Genomic DNA, 15,745 nt, shown 5'->3' with positions numbered 1-15,745 from the left:
CTTGACCAACTGATCAAAATTAACATCACCAATGAGGAAGAGATGGACATTGTGAGCCTCCAAATAAGATACCCTGAGAAGGACAATGTCATCCATGCAGTGTTCAGGCTAAAAATGCATAACCTGAGTCCAGTCACAAGATACATCAGACAAACCAGACATGATTAATGTTCTATTAAAAAAAAAAAAAAAAAAAAAAGGCCGAGTGCAGTAGCTCACGCCTGTAATCCCCGCACTCAGCACTTTGGGAGGCCAAGGCAGGTAGATCGCAAGGTCAAGAGATTGAGACCATCCTGGCCAACATGGTGAAACCCCGTCTCTACTAAAAATACAAAAATTAGCTGGGCGTGGTGGCTCATACCTGTAATCCCAGCTACTTGGGAGGCTGAGGCAGGAGAATCGCTTGAACTCAGGAGGTGGAGGTTGCAGTGAGCCGAGATCGCGCCACTGTACTCCAGCCTGGCGACAGAGTGAGACTCTGTCTCAAAAAAAAAAAAAAAAAAAAAAAACAAAAACAAAAAAGGAGAGGGCATAGTCTATATTCAACCCAAATATCAATGTTACAAAGGACAAAGAAAGGCAATAGAAGTGTTCCAGACTAAAAGAGACTAAGAGACACGACAACTAGATGCAATAACCCTAAGCCTGCTGGCGCAGTGGCTCACGCCTGTAATCTCAACACTTTGAGAGCCTGAGGTGGGCAGATCACCTGAGGTCAGGAGTTTGAGACCAGCCTGGCCAACGTGGCAAAACCCCATGTCTACTAAAAATAAAAAAATTAGCTGGGAGTGGCGCATGCCTGTAGTCCCAGCTACTCGGGAGGCTGAGGCAGGAGAATCACTTGAACCTGGGAGGCAGAGGTTGCAATGAGCCAAGATGGTGCCACTGCACTCCAGCCTATCTCAATCAATCAATCAATCAATCAATCAATCAATGCAACAACCCTAAACTGGATCCCGTACTAGAAGGACAAAAATGCTGTAAAGGATGTTATCAGGTCTACTGTCAAAATTGGAATACAAATGGCAGATTAGATAACAGTATCTTATCAATACATTTACTGAGGTTGATAACAGTGCTGTGATTATTTGAGAGAATATTCTTATACTTAGGAAATCCCTACTGAAGGATTTAGGAGTTAAAGGTCTTGCTGCATGAAATTTATCCTCAAATGGTTCAGGAAAATCCCGGGTGCATGAGCAAGAGTGTAAATGATAAAGCAAACAGGATAAAATGCTAACAACGGAGGAATCTGGATTAAGGGCACAGGAGTATTCTTTGTACTTTTTAAAAAAAATGTTCAACTTATTTGTAAAGTTTAAAATTATTTCTAAATAAAAAGTTAAGGCCAGGTGCGGTGGCTCACGCCTGTAATCCCAGCACTTTGGGAGACTGAGGCGGGCGAATCACCGGAGGCCAGGAGTTCGAGACCAGCCTGGCCAGCATGACAAAATCCCATCTCTACTGAAAATACAAAGAAAAATAGCCAGGCATGGTGGGGGGCACCTGTGGTCCCAGCTACTCAGGAGGCTGAGGCAAGAGAATCACTTGAGCCCGGGAGGCAGAGGTTACAGTGAGCCGAGATTGCACCACTGCACTCCAGCCTGGGTGACGGGGCAAGAATCTGTCTCAAAAAAAAAAAAAAAAAAAAAAATTAAGAAAAAAAAATGTCCCTGAGAAGACAAAGAGGATGAGGGACCCAGAGCCCAGAAAAGAAGCCAGTTTGTGATCCATTAGATCCATTAGGGACATTTCAGTCACAGTTTCATAGTGGCAGTGGGGAACACTTTATTTGTGCAAATATGGGCCTATTGGGGGTCTGGGTAGTGGGATATAAGGAGGCTCCTGTTGAATGAGCCAGAATCAGCAACTGATCTAGGAGGGGCAGAGGAAATAAAAGGTGTCAAACAGCTGTTCTGGAGAATGGAAAAGAAAACCCACTAGGCAAGCATGGTAGGACTGCAGGCCATGTTGAAGGTCCATTTGAGGTTTATTAAGGTCAGGAACCAGACTTGGACATCGGTATCGATTTATCAAGCTCCCCCAGTGATTCCAATGGGCAGCGGGCTTTCAGAACCACTGTGCCACGGCAGGGTTTCTCAACCTTGGCACTATTAACGCTTGGGCTGGATCATTGTTTGTTGGGGTGAGGGGGCTGTGCTGTGCACTTTAGGATGTTTAGCAGCATCCCTGACCTCTCCCCACTAGATACCAGTAGCACCTCCAAACCCTGCCAGTCATGACAACTAAAAATGTCTCTTGACGTTGTCAAATGTCCCCTGGTAGGCAAAATCACCTCCAGTTGAGAACCACTGTGCTAAGCCATAAACATGCCAGGCTTACAAAGGTCAGGAATTGTGCACACTCCTTGCTCTAGCTATAGGAGCTTGTGATTAAGAACACAGGCTCTGAAATCAGATGGTCTGTATTCAAACCCTGGACCCGCTGCTTACCTTCTGTATGACCTGAGACAAGCAACTTAACTTCTCTGTACCTCAGTTTCCTCATCTGTAAAATGATGAGAATTGTACCTGCTTCAAGAGGTTGGGAGGATTAGAGTTATTATATGTAAAGCAGTAAGAGTAGTAACTGCTCAGTAAATATTAGCTATCGTTATTATTATTATGAGAGGGTCAGAAATATAGTGGATACCAGGTGAGTGTGTTAATGAACTGCTTACATTAAAATACTCCACGCTTAACCTAAAGAAATTTCCACACTAACATGGAACAGAAAGGCAGGGCACATTACACTTCTCTTAGGACAAGTGTCAGATTTTATCTAGATTCTAGGCTCATTCATTCGGTCATTAGACACGTGGATAAAGCATCTACTATGTCCCGCTGTTCTAAGTCCTGACAACACAATGATGAGCGAAATACACAAAGTCCCTGCCTTCCTGGAATTTATATTCCAGCAGGGAAAAGAAGATGCAGCATCAGTAAACAAATAGGTAAATAACATAATTGCAGGTAACAGTGATACAAAGAAAACAAAAGTGGGATAAGGGAATGGACCCTTCCTGTGGTAAGTGGTGAGTACGGTTTTAGAATGAGGGTTAGAGAAGACCCAGATGAAACAAAGAAACAAGTCGTGTGAATATCTGGTGAAATGGCGTTCTGGGCAAGCAGCACAGCAAATGCTTGGCTTGGGTGAGGAACACAAGCACAGAGCACGCTGTGTTTGGAAAAGTTGAGAATGGGGGTAAAGGACGTATCAGTGAGGCCCTAGGGATTGATTGTAAGTATGGTAGGAGGCGGCGCGGTGGCTCCCACCCATAATCCCAGCACTTTGGGAGGCCGAGGCAGGAGGATCACTTGAGGTTAGGAGTTCAAGACCAGACTGGCCAACATGGTGAAACCCCATCCCTACTAAAAATACAAAAATTAGCTGGGTGTGGTTGCATGAGCCCAGGAGTTTGTGGCTGCAGTGAGCTATGATCACACCACTGCACTCCAGCCTGGGCTACAGACTGAGACCCCCATCTCCTTAAAGAAAAAAAAAAGTGCACGCCGGATGCAGAGGCTCATGCCTGTAGTCTCAGCACTTTGAGGGGCGGAGACAGGAAGACTGCTTGAATCCAGGAGTTCGAGACCAGCCTGGGCAACACAGGGAGACCCTGTCACTACAAAAAACTTTTTAAAAATTAGCCAGGCATGGTGGCGCAAGCCTGTAGTGCCTCCAGCTGCTCAGGAGGTTGAGGTGGGAGGATCACTTAAGCCTGGAAGGTTGAGGCTGCAGTGAGCCGTGATTATGACACTGCACTCCAGTCTGGGCAAAAGAACAAGATCCCGTCTCAAGAGAAAAAAAAAAGTCCAGGCACGGTGGCTCACACCTGTAATCCCAGCACTTTAGGCCGAGGTGGGTGGATCACCTGAGGTCAAGAGTTCGAGACCAGCCTGATCAATGTGGTGAAACCCTGACTCTACCAAAAATATAAAAATTAGCCAGGCGTGGAGGTGTGTAACTGTAGTGCTAGCTACTAGGGAGGCTGAAGCAGGAGAATTTCTTGAACCCGGGAGACAGAGGTTATAGTGAGCCGAGATCGCTCCACTGCACTCCAGCTTGAGCAACAGAGCTAGACTCCATCTCAAAAAAAAAAAAAAAAAAAAAAAAAAAGTGTGGGAAGAGGTCATTAGGGGGGAGTTTGAGCCACGGACTTATAAGACTGCATTTATTGGCTATTCTGTGGGGTCAAAAGTAGACACTGAAAGACCGGTTTAGAGGCTACACAGTAATTCAAAAGAGAAATGGGTAGTTACAATGATCTCAGAGCATAATAAATGAACTCACTTTGCATCATAGCAGGATCTGATATAAAATGAATCTGTACTGGATACAATCCAGCAGTTTGGGGGCTTAGAAACTAAATGAGCAGTTTTACAAAACAATGTTTTTCAAACTGTGGGTCAAAAAATCAAATGAAAGGGTGGTCAAATCAATTTGGAAAATCATGATCATCAGTTTAAAATGAAATAGAACAGATGAAAGATAATTGAAAATATCAATATACTGCACACAGGAAAAAGACAAAGACTTTGTGAGAGTTTGTTTCCATTATATACAAGTTTGTACTGAGTTGAAATATAAAATGTGGCCAGGCGTGGTGGCTCACGCCTGTAATCCCAGCACTTTGGAAGGCCAAGGCGGGTGGATCACGAGGTCAGGAGTTCAAGACCAACCTGGCCAAGATGGTGAAACCTCATCTCTACTAAAAATACAAAAAAAAAAAAAAAAAAAAAAAAAAAAAAAAAAAAGTTAGTCGGGCGTGGTTGCGGGCGCCTGCAATCTCAGCCACTCGAGAGGCTGAGGCAGAGAATTGCTTGAACCTGGGAGACGGAGGCTGCAGTGAGCTGAGATGGCACCACTGCACTCTAGCCTGGGCAACAGAGTGAGACTCTGTCTCCAAAAAAAAAAAAGAAAGAAAGAAAGAAAATAAATATAAAATGTACTTATTGTGAATGGTGGGCAAAAAAACTTTGAACAACACTAGAAAAAGCTACCTTATTTATACACGAGTAGGTTATAAACTATCTCTTGATTATCTTTCTTCCTCAGTACACCCAGCATTCCCCCAAATAAGAACATTATATAAAAAAAAAAAACTCCAAAGGTAGGTTCTTCATCATCTAAATAAAATGAATTGCCAGGCGTGGTGGCTCACGCCTGTAATCTCAGCACTTTGGGAGGCCAAGGCGGGTGGATCACTTGAGGTCAGGAGTTCGAGACCAGCCTGGCCAATATGGCAAAACCCCGTCTCTATTAAAAATACAAAAATTAGCCAGGTGTGGTGGTGCGCAGCTGTAGTCCTAGGTACTCAGGAGGCTGAGGCAGGAGAATCACCTGAACCCAGGAAACGGAGGTTGCAGTGAGCTGAGATTACTACCACTGCTTTCCAGCCTAGGTGACAGAGCGAGACTCTATCTAAATAAAATAAAATAAAATAAAATAAAATAAAATAAAATGAATTGACTTAATGCTACACTAACTTATCCTCCAGTGAGATCAAAATATGAACTTCCAAAGTCAAGAAGCGAACTGATCCTAAACCTCTTAGGCTTTCGATGGAAAAAAAAAAAAAGAATTCCAAGCAGAACAAGAAATTTTAAAATTAAACTTTAGACTTTTAGCAAGCTAACAATGGAAAAGAAACCTCCTGAGGATAATTAAGGTAGCTACCCGAACCCTATGGCAAGCACAATAGTTAAAGGTAAAATAGTAGCAACTACTACTCAACATTATCCTACAGGGAAGCCTAGCCACTAAAGCAAGAAAATAAAATGAGGTAATAATATTGGAGTGAAAATTCCCTATACTATTGCCATTTGCAGATAATTTGACTGTTTACTTTGAAAATCCAAGAAAATCAACTGAAAAACTATTAGAACTAAGAAAAGTTCAGTAAAACGGCCTGAATATAAGATAAATGAACAAAAAACAATTAAATAGCCTTCCTACTCACTACTATAGAAAATGAAGTGAGGAAAAAAGGATACAATTTCTTTCTGTCTTTCTTTTTCTTTTTTGAGACAGAGTTTCACTCTTGTTGCCCAGGCTGGAGTGCAGTGGCCCAATCATAGCTCACTGCAGCCTCAAACTCCTCGGCTCAAGAGATCCCTCTGCCTCAGCCTCCTGAGTAGCTAGGACTACATGTGCATGCTACCATGCCCAGGTAATTTTTAAATTTTTTTGTAGGGACGGGGATGTTGCTATGTTGCCGAGGCTGTTCTTGAACTCCTGGCCTCAAGCAATCCTCCCGCCTTAGCCTCCTGAGTAGCTGGGAATACAGGCATGAGCCACTGTGCCCGGCTACCAGTTTTTGATAAAGCTAACATACAACATAGCAATCTTCTACATGTTTACCTGAGTGAAATAAAAGTTTACATTCATCCAAAAAGCCATATGTGAATATTTATATTGGCTTTATTCATAATCATCAACAGTTGGTGAGTGGATAAACAAACTTTGGGACACTGCTCAGCAACAATAAGGAATGAAGCATTGATCCATGCAACACAGATAAACCTCAAATGCATTATGCTAGCTGAAAGAAGGCAGGCTCAGAAGCCTACAGAGTACATAAGTTTTTTTACAGGACATTCTGAAAAGAACAAAATTATGGGGGCACCAAACAAATCAGTGGTTGCCAGGGGCTGAGAGTTGGGGGAGGCTGACTACAAAGAGTCGACAGGGAATTCCTTGCAGTGGTAGAATTCTTCTACATCCTGATATGATGGTGGTTACATGACTGTACACATTTGTCAAAACTTCTAGAACTGTACACTGAAAAGAGTGAATTTTACTATAATAAGTTACACTTCAATTTGAAAAGCATGGAGTAGACTGAAGAACTCATTAATTTGATTTGTAAAATGGGACAGTGTTTACCACAATTTATTTGATTGTGGGAATTTATTTTACGATAGCTTTCCCCAAACGTTAGCCCATTTCTTAAGTTCCACCACCCACTACCTCACACCATGATCCCAAAATAAGTTCCATGCAGATTAAATACCTACACATTTTTGAAACCATAAACATTTTAAAAGAACTTTTTTCTTCCTATCTTGTGGTCAGGGAAACCCTTCTCAGTGAAGCATGAAAACTAGCTCCCAGGTTTTGAGTAAAGTCAGAATCCCTCTTTTCTATCTTTTGAACTGTGAACATTACAGAAACACCTCCCTCTCCCTCCTTTTGTTAATTTAATAGCACTCTTCCCAGTTTGTATCGTGTATTTGAAAGTGACTTGGAACTCTCAGGCAGAAAACTGGAAAAATGTGTTTTTCAGTTTCATCTGAGCCGTCAAAGCACCAAGAACATATGTCGTGATGTCCTCCTCTGAGTTCCCACAATGATCACATCAGCAATGGAAAATCAGCTTCTTTGCTGGCTCTTCCTTGCACCTGAGCAAACTCACTTTGCCATTTCTGGAAGGCTGTTCATGGTACCAAAAACACAGCAGCTTTCCTTTCCCTGCCAAACCCGCCAATGAAATGCCACTTCTCTGACTTTTTCTCCCTCTGCTAAACAAAATCATCTCCATAGTTAGAGTACAATCTTTTTCTTTTCTGTATTTCCAACATTTCTTTTTTCTTTTCTTTTCTTTTTCTTTTTCTTTTTTTTTTTTTTTTTTTTTTTGAGACGGAGTCTCGCTCTGCCAGGCTGGAGTGCAGTGGCTGGATCAACATTTCTTTTTTTCTAGAAAAGTATACACACCTGGAATCGGTGGGTTTTTGGCAAGATTTCTTCACAGACAAAATACTGATGCTGGCCCTGCCTTTCTTCAGTGTTTTTCAGTAGCTAAATCTGCTCTATCCCCCTTTTAATGAAAGTCACCTTGCAGGGATGTGGGATTGATAAAAACAGAAGGGAATCCGATCCAGGCTGGCATCACGCTGAGGCCCTGTAAAACAATACTCCTGAACAGCTACAAAATTTGGCCACTTTTTGTTTTCCAGCTTTGCATTTGAGCTGTGAAAGCTGCCAAACCAAGCAATGTCCAGCTCATCTTAGATCTTAACTAAGCAAAATTTTATGAGACGCTAAATAGAGACCCCCCAGTCCTTTGGAAATAACACACAAACTTGTCGATAAACTTGGAAAATTATTGCAATATCAAACTTAATTGCATTGTCTATCAATAATTAAGCTCCTAATAAATTGTTAACTATTAATATTAATAAAGCAGTAAATTTTGTCACACCATGCATGCCTGGGTATGCTCTTAGACTTATCTCTTCAGATAGCCAAAGAGGAGTTGAGAAAGACTGGAGCAACTGCAACATCTAGCTAGTCTTCCCTTAATGAACCTCTACTCTCCATCACCCACCACCTCGAACCCTGATCAAAAAATGGGTTCTCTTTCCACCTATGGTGACTATTAGGATCAGCTACATAATTTGTGGGACCCAGTGCAAAATGAAAAGGAGAGGCCCCTTGTTCAAAAATTAAGAATTTCGGCATTAAACCAAGTGCAGGATGCATGTCCATGAAGCCAGCCCTGCTATCAGATCGTGTATTTGGCTAGAAAGTTGGTAAGAAAAGTAAAACATTTCGCTATTAAATAAGTAGTGAAGGAAATAAAAACATTTTACCCCAAAATATATTTCTTTGACATATTTTGAAATGGTTTAGAGAGCCAGCCAGCAGAGCTAATGCAAAGCTGTCCTTGGTGCCGGAGATTTGCATTTGTAGAGAATCTGCATGGATGTAGCCAGGCTTTATTGAGGTCCTCTCTTGTCCAGATCTAGGAGAAATTAACTGAGAATCTGACACCTTTAAAGGTCTGAAAGAAACATTTACTGTCTATTCTCTCTGAGAGCTGTCACCTGTGAGGTTTCACTGACATCTCCAGACCACTTTTGCTGGCCAGGCCTCCCCTTCTCCCCCTCTCAAAACCTCTTTTACCACTGTAACCTGTTTGGGGCCATGCGTTGAGCCCCCTTTCTTTCTGCAACCTCGAGATAATCTACACGCTTCTGTACCCCATTGGGGGGCTGGGGGTAATCACTCTATTGTTCTCTCCCCGTGGACACATCAATACATTTGCATGCCTTTTCTCCAACCAATCTGCCTTTGTCTGTTAATTTTTAAAGCGAATCTTCAGGGGGTGAAGGGAAAGTTTACCTTGGCCTTTAGAGTAGCAAGTGTTTTTGTGTGCGTTTGGGGGCAGAGGTGGCAAAGAGGTATTAAAGCTATATATATTGTAAAATCTTAGGACCTCGTCTCCCGATCTCCCACTTTTCCTAAGGTTTTCAGCCTTCAGGACAAAAAGTACTTCCGTAGGGCCTGCCGGATAAAGTGTGGTCCATGGAACAGCATCAGCAGCCTCTGGGAGCTTCTTAGAAATGCAGACGCTCGGCCCCCACCCCAGACCTGCGGGATCAGAATCTCATTTTAACGGGATCCCTGGGGATTCTCGTGCACAGTACGGACTGTCACTGTCGAAGCAGCCACGGAAAACCTGTCCCCTGCTTCGTCTGGCTCTCGGGAGGTCAGCTCTCTTCTTCCCCCTCACTTTTTATCGGGTTCCGGAGCCTCGAAACTCGAGTCCCTGCCGAAATGCGCTCACTCCGAGACCACGAGCCCCCTCCTTCCCCGGCGAGCTCACCCCCTGGCTCCCGGCCGCCGCTCCGTCCCTCGGAGCCGGAGGCCACCTGTTCGGGGCCGCGCCGAGTGGTGCCGCCCCAAGCCGTCCCGGGGCCGGGCGCGTTCGCGCTCCGCCAGCACCGCCGCAGCCCGGCCAGGCGCGGGGAGGCGGGCTCCCGGGAATTTGCGTCTAGCACACCGCCCGCGCGAGTCAGGCTCGTGGCTCAGTTTCCCGCGGGCTGGGGAGAGTCCGGCCCTGTCCGAAGGTTTTGGAGACGCGCGTCTCCCCTTGAAGCCCCCTTTCCCACGGCGCCCGGGTTCCTCCCGTCGGGGAACCAGCCCCAGGGTTGGGAGTTACGCCTCCGCCTTTCAGGACGGTCCCGGGCCCGGGCTAGGAACCGCAGCCGGGCGGAAGGCGCGTTCGTCCCGCCGGCCCGCTGGCCCGCCGACCTCCGGGGTTAGACGCTGCGCCCGAGCCTCCAGCGCCCGTGGCCGGCTGTGCGAGTCTGGGTCTCAGGAGCCCAAGGGGTCATACCCGTCCCGACGCCGAGCGCTTACCTGCCGCTCGCGTCCTCGGGGCTGGCTGCTGGCGCCGTGCGGCCCGCCTTTTCCCCTCTCCCGGGCTGCGGCCCTCCTCCCCCCGCCCGCGGCCTGGGCGCCGCCCCCGCCGCTCCCGGCCCGCTCGGCCGCCAGCTCTCCAGCTGCCCAGCGCGGCGTGGCGCGTCCGGCGCTCGGCGGCTGCGAGGCTGGGCGCGGAGGTGGGGAGCGGGCGGGGCGCGGAGGGAGGAGGGGGAGCGGGCAGCGCGGCCGGCCGAAGACTGGCTGGGAGCTCGGGGCCAGGACCGGGGAAAAGAGGGGGCGGCGAGCCGAGCCGCCCACCCCACCGCAGCCGGGGGCCCCGCGGCGCTCCTGGGCTCCAGGCACTGCGGGACCCTTGGATGCCCGGCGTCCAGCCCAGCGCGCTCCTCCTTGGAGACCCCAACCTCCAGACTCAGCGGCTCACTTTAAGGCTCGCCCCGGTACCGATATGCCCGTTTCAGTGTCACACGCTGTGATGGGTGGGAGCCCCGAGGGCGCCCTTCTGCCAGCATATTCCTGAATCCGGAGATCAGATGTCAGTCCACTTGAGGGGGATTTGGAGAAAGCAGTAAATGAGAAATGTCCCAGTAAAGGATTCAGCTCGATGGTTTCCTGGCGAAGGTCTGGAAATACACCGGGTTCCCAGAAACCGGGATCTCCGGCGCTCTGCCTGCTGGGGGTCGAGGTGGAGGGGGTATATAAAGTGAGTTGTCCCTGGTCCCCTCTACCTTTCTGTCTCAGCATCTCTCCTTCTGCATGGTCATAGAATAAAAACTAGATCTGGATGGGACTTACAGATCCCCTAAGCAATTTGTCAAAATACCCTATTTTACAGATGGGAAAATGGAGGTTCAGTTCTACAATACAAATTAGCTGTAGAGACCAGGGAAAAAATAAGCGCTCTGAATTCCCTCTCCGGCTCATTTTACTGCCCCTCTCCCCTGCCGCCTTTATAGTCGAATAACACCTGTATTTGCAAAATGCTTTATCGTTTTAAAAGCATCGTTCTCTTTTGTTAAACCTGTAGGAGAATATACCGTTTTTTCTTTACAACTAGAACAAAATTCTGGATTCTGAATTGCATTCACAGCCCTGGAGATGCGATGGTTATCAAGTGCAGATCTTCAGGGAACATCCTGGCTGACTCTGCTATTTTAGACATATGATGGGCGAGATGTATATTCTGCTTTGCAGGAGGGGTTGAATTTGTTTTGCAAACACCAATTTATTAACACTCACAACATTCTAACGGAATAAATGAATGGACAGTGTTTTCAGAAAGACTTTTAACTGGTTGGATTAAGGGAGAGTAGAGTCAGGAAGCTTATCCAGGTTACATACATGAATTAAGTTTTGATTAAGGGGGAAATGGTGTATTTAATAAACACACTCAGTATTACTCCAACCGGTTAAATTTGTTCCTTTTGAATGAACTTAACACTTAACTTATATGTATTTTTACTTATAAGTTACATGTAAAAATATATATGTTATTTTTACATATAAGTTACGTATTTTTAACATATGTATATAAATATGAACTTAACTTATATGTATTTTTAACTTACGTATAATTTTTTTCATATTAACTTCTTTATTTTTATTTTACATAGACCACATACCTAAAGAATTTTCATACACCGCTAGTGGGAGTGTAAAGTTCTACAAGCATTTTGGAAAACTCTTTGGCAGAATCTATTAAAGCTGAGAGTACAACTACCCTCTGACCAGCAATTCCCCTTCTGGATGTACACACAACCTCAATCAGTGTGTATGTTTACCAAAGGATATGAACTAGAATATCATACCAGTATATTTGCAATAGCCCAGATTGGAAACGACCCAGATGCCCACCAACAGAATGAATCACAGACATTGTAGTGATATAGTCACAAAGCGGAATCCCAGACAGCAATGAGACTGCATGAACCACTGCTATGCTTAATACAGATGAACCTCTGAAACAATGTTGAGTGAAGAAGTCAGGCACAAAAACACAGACACTATGTGATTCTGTTTCTGTAAAGGATAAAACAGACAAAACTAACCTATGCTGTTAGAAGTTAGGATAGCGGTCACTGGAGAGTAAGAAGGGCTTACGGGTAATGTCTGGCTTCTTGATCTGGGTACAGTTTAAACGGATCTATGGGCACTTTTTTGTGTATGTATGTCTCATGTCAATAACAAGTTAAAATATGTCTATCTCATATTAACAGTTGCTTGAATTTCTAAAGTTAAGAGTGATACCAGAGTAAGTATGCTTTTCCTTTAAACAAACTTGCTGTTTAAAAAAGAACTTTAAGGCTCTTTGGGAGGCTGGGGTGAGGGGATTGCTTGAGCCCAGGAGTTCAAGACCAGCCTGAGCAACACAGTGAGACTCCATCTCTATTAAAAAAAAAAAAAAGTAGCCAGGCATGGCGGTGCATGTTGATTATTATGAATAAAGGCAATAAATATTCACATACAGCTTTTTGTGTGAATATAAACTTTTATTTCACTTAGGTAAATACCTAGAAGTAAGAGTGCTATGTTGTATGGTAAGTTTAGCTTTATCAAAACCTGGTAGCCAGACACAGTGGCTTGCCCCTGTAATCCCAGCTACTGAGGAGGCTGAGGTGGGAGGATGGCTTGAGCCCAGCAGTTGGAGGCTACCATGAGCTATGATCATGCCCCTGTACTCCAGCCTGGGTGACAGAGTGAGATCCTGTCTCTAAAAAAATAAATAAATAAATAAAAGAAAAGAAAAAAAAGAAAAAAAGAAATATGTCTAAAAAATATAAATAAGACAGTTCTTAAAAATTCATATTTTGCTGTACTTTCAGCCAAAGTTTCATTCTTCTTGACACACGCTCTCAGATTCACATAACTTTGACATCAGTACCTATGGAAGAGAAAAGAGGTTGGGATTAAGGAGGGAACCCCGGCCCTCCAGCCACAGGTTTTTCTGCCCTAATCGCATGCCTTCTACATGGGTACTATCTGGAGATATGAAGGAAGGCTATGGCTGCTCGGGATTTGCAGGTAAATATTTATCCAAAGCCTGTGGGCTGATGTCCCAGCAACTGAAGAGTGGGTGGCTTTGGCTGTAGTCCCACAGGGTCTTTGAGCCAGTGATGGAGCTTGATCAGCAGGTGTCAGCCAGGCAGCAAACATGGCAGAGACAGAATAGAGAAGGCAAAATTCTTGTCACTTTGCCCACTTCCCACTGATAGGTCCCTTAATGTAGGCTCTCGGCAAAGGGAGGTGGCAGAGGAGGACAGCTCATCAGTGCTCAGGGCACGGCTCTCCTTAGAACTTCAAATGAATTGACCTGTGGCCAAATCGTCTACAAATAGAGCACATGATGGTCTCAAACAGATTCATTCTTTCCCAAGGGAAACAGAGCACGAAGAGAACATGGGACTCAGGTGCAAATCAAGACAGTGGGCTGGGCTGGGCACGGTGGCTCATGTCTGCAATCCCAGCACTTTGGGAGGCTGAGGCAAGAGGATTGCTTGGGTCCAGGAGTCTCGACCAGCCTGGCCAACATGGTGAAACCTCGCCTATACCCAGGAAAGTACAAAAATCAGCTGGCATGGTGGCGTTGCATATACTCTCGACTACTCAGGAGACTAAGTGGGAGGATCACTTGAACCCAGGAAGTCAAGGCTGCAGTGAGCCAGGATTGCACCACTGTACTCCAGCCTGGGTGACAGAGTGAGACCCTGTCTCAAAAAAAAAAAAAAAAAAAAAAAAAAAAAAAAGACAGTGGGATGAGGGTTTAGGATAACAGTAACAATCGACTAATACTGCTAGATCTTTACATACTTTATACTTGATTTCACAAAATCCTCGCGGCAACCCACAGAGGACCGTACAGCTGAGGAAACCAAGGCACAGATAGGTTATGTGCTTTTCCTAAGGTCCACAGCTAGTAAGTGGCAGAGCCAGGACTGGAATAAGTCAGAGCATGACTCTCAAGCTCCTGCTCCCTTAACACCTGGGTGTGAAAGGTGGAATGGTGTCATAGCAAAAGCATCAGGTAGACAATCAGGAAATGAGGGGCTTGGTGTTTACCAGTGTTGCCACTGACTAATGGGTATTGTCACTTAGACAGTCTGGGTCTCAGTTTCCCCATGTGTAAAATACATAGGAGGTGGCAAGGTCAATTGAAACTTCAGTGATAATGCCAAGGTTTGGTTTGGGAGACTTTAGGCCCCCCATAATCCCCATCAGCACTCCCATAGCCCAAATAAAAGACATGTAATAAAAATAGTGCACTGTGCAAACCAAACAAGAAGAGTCCCCTCGCCAACATGGTCCTCACTTCCCACACACCTGTAATCAGATCACCATGTCTGAATCTCTTCTTTATGGAAAGAAATCCTAGAGCAACACTGGTCAGCAGTCTCTTCTGGCTTAAGTCATTCATTCATTCATTCATTCATTCATTCATTCATTCAACAGACATGTATTTTATGCATATGGTATCAGTGAGGGTAGCCTAGGTTATTCTGCAGTAAGAAACAACCCTCAAAATCTCAGTGGTTAGTGTAAACAAAGGTGTTTTGTTTGTTTTTGTTTTGTTTTGTTTGAGATGGAGTCTCACTCTGTCACCTAGGGTGGAGTGCAGTGATGTACTCTGCAACCTCTGCCTCTGGGTTCAACAATTCTCCTCCCTCAGCCTCCCGAGTAGCTGGGATTACAGGTGTGCACCACCACACCTGGCTAATTTTTGTATCTTTAGTAGAGACCGGTTTTCACCCTGTTGGCCAGGCTGGTCTCAAACTCCTGACCTCAAGTGATCTGCCTACCTCGACCTCCCAAAGTGCAGGGATTACAGGCATAAGCCACCACGCCTGGCCACAAAGATTAATTTTTTTACTCACACTACATGTGCATCGTAGGTTAGAAGGGGGTGTCTACCTATTGCAGTCAATCAGGGATCCAAGATGACTGAGTAGCCACCTTCTCAAACATTGCTGCTTGCTGAGCTAGAGGGAAAAGAGAGCTCTGGACCACAAGTATTTAAATGCTGTAGCCTAGAAGTGGTGTACAACGCTTCTGCACTGAACTCATCAGCTGGAACTGTGCACATAGTTGCACCCAGACCTAGAGGGCCAGGAAATGCAGCCCTACAAGGGCCTGGGAAGTGAAGAGTTGGACATACTTGGTGAACAGCACCGATGACTACCACATCTACTACGTGCCAGGCCCGGGGCAGATGAAGATGGGCAAGATACAGTCCCCGCCCTGTAGACCCCCCTCACAATCAAACCAGAGAAGTCTCTGGTGATGCAATTCTACCCCTATGGTGTAGGCGTTGGTGGATCTAGGTGAGAAACCAATCACTGCCAACTTGAGTGAAGTCACAGCATTTTTTTTCTGGAACATTGTGTTAGTTGCAATGGTGGTGAACCTATTGCACAACGGATGAGATAAATAAATCACACACTCTCTCGCGGGAGGCGAAAAGGCCCTCTCTTGGGAAAACACTGAATGAAGACAGTTGGACATGTTGTCATTCTCTTCAATGAAAGTTACAAATGGCAGTTTAATGAAAAATGAAACCAGACCTTGGCCTCAACCAAGATGAGGG

General features: G+C 45.2%; 1 protein-coding gene across 11 annotated transcripts in view; it reads right to left on the bottom strand.

Annotated features, from left to right (window-relative positions):
* LOC105478194 (adhesion G protein-coupled receptor G2) overlaps positions 1-10,216 on the bottom strand; it is a 134,143-nt gene extending 123,927 nt beyond the window's left edge. For 8 of the 11 annotated variants that reach the window (XM_071088301.1, XM_071088302.1, XM_011735279.2 and 5 more), the window contains exon 1: positions 10,147-10,215. The gene's annotated coding sequence lies outside the window, so the exon portion shown is untranslated. Of the gene's footprint in view, positions 1-10,146 lie in introns of all 11 variants that reach the window. The other 3 variants (XM_011735289.2, XM_011735290.2, XM_011735288.2) reach the window with 2 other exon arrangements.
* Between the last annotated feature and the right edge of the window lie 5,529 nt (positions 10,217-15,745).

This window comes from Macaca nemestrina, chromosome X, assembly GCF_043159975.1.
Source record: "Macaca nemestrina isolate mMacNem1 chromosome X, mMacNem.hap1, whole genome shotgun sequence".
Classification (NCBI taxonomy): domain Eukaryota; kingdom Metazoa; phylum Chordata; class Mammalia; order Primates; family Cercopithecidae; genus Macaca; species Macaca nemestrina.
The sequence above is the reverse complement of the archived record's forward strand: the minus strand, read 5'-3'. Positions and strand labels throughout refer to the sequence as shown.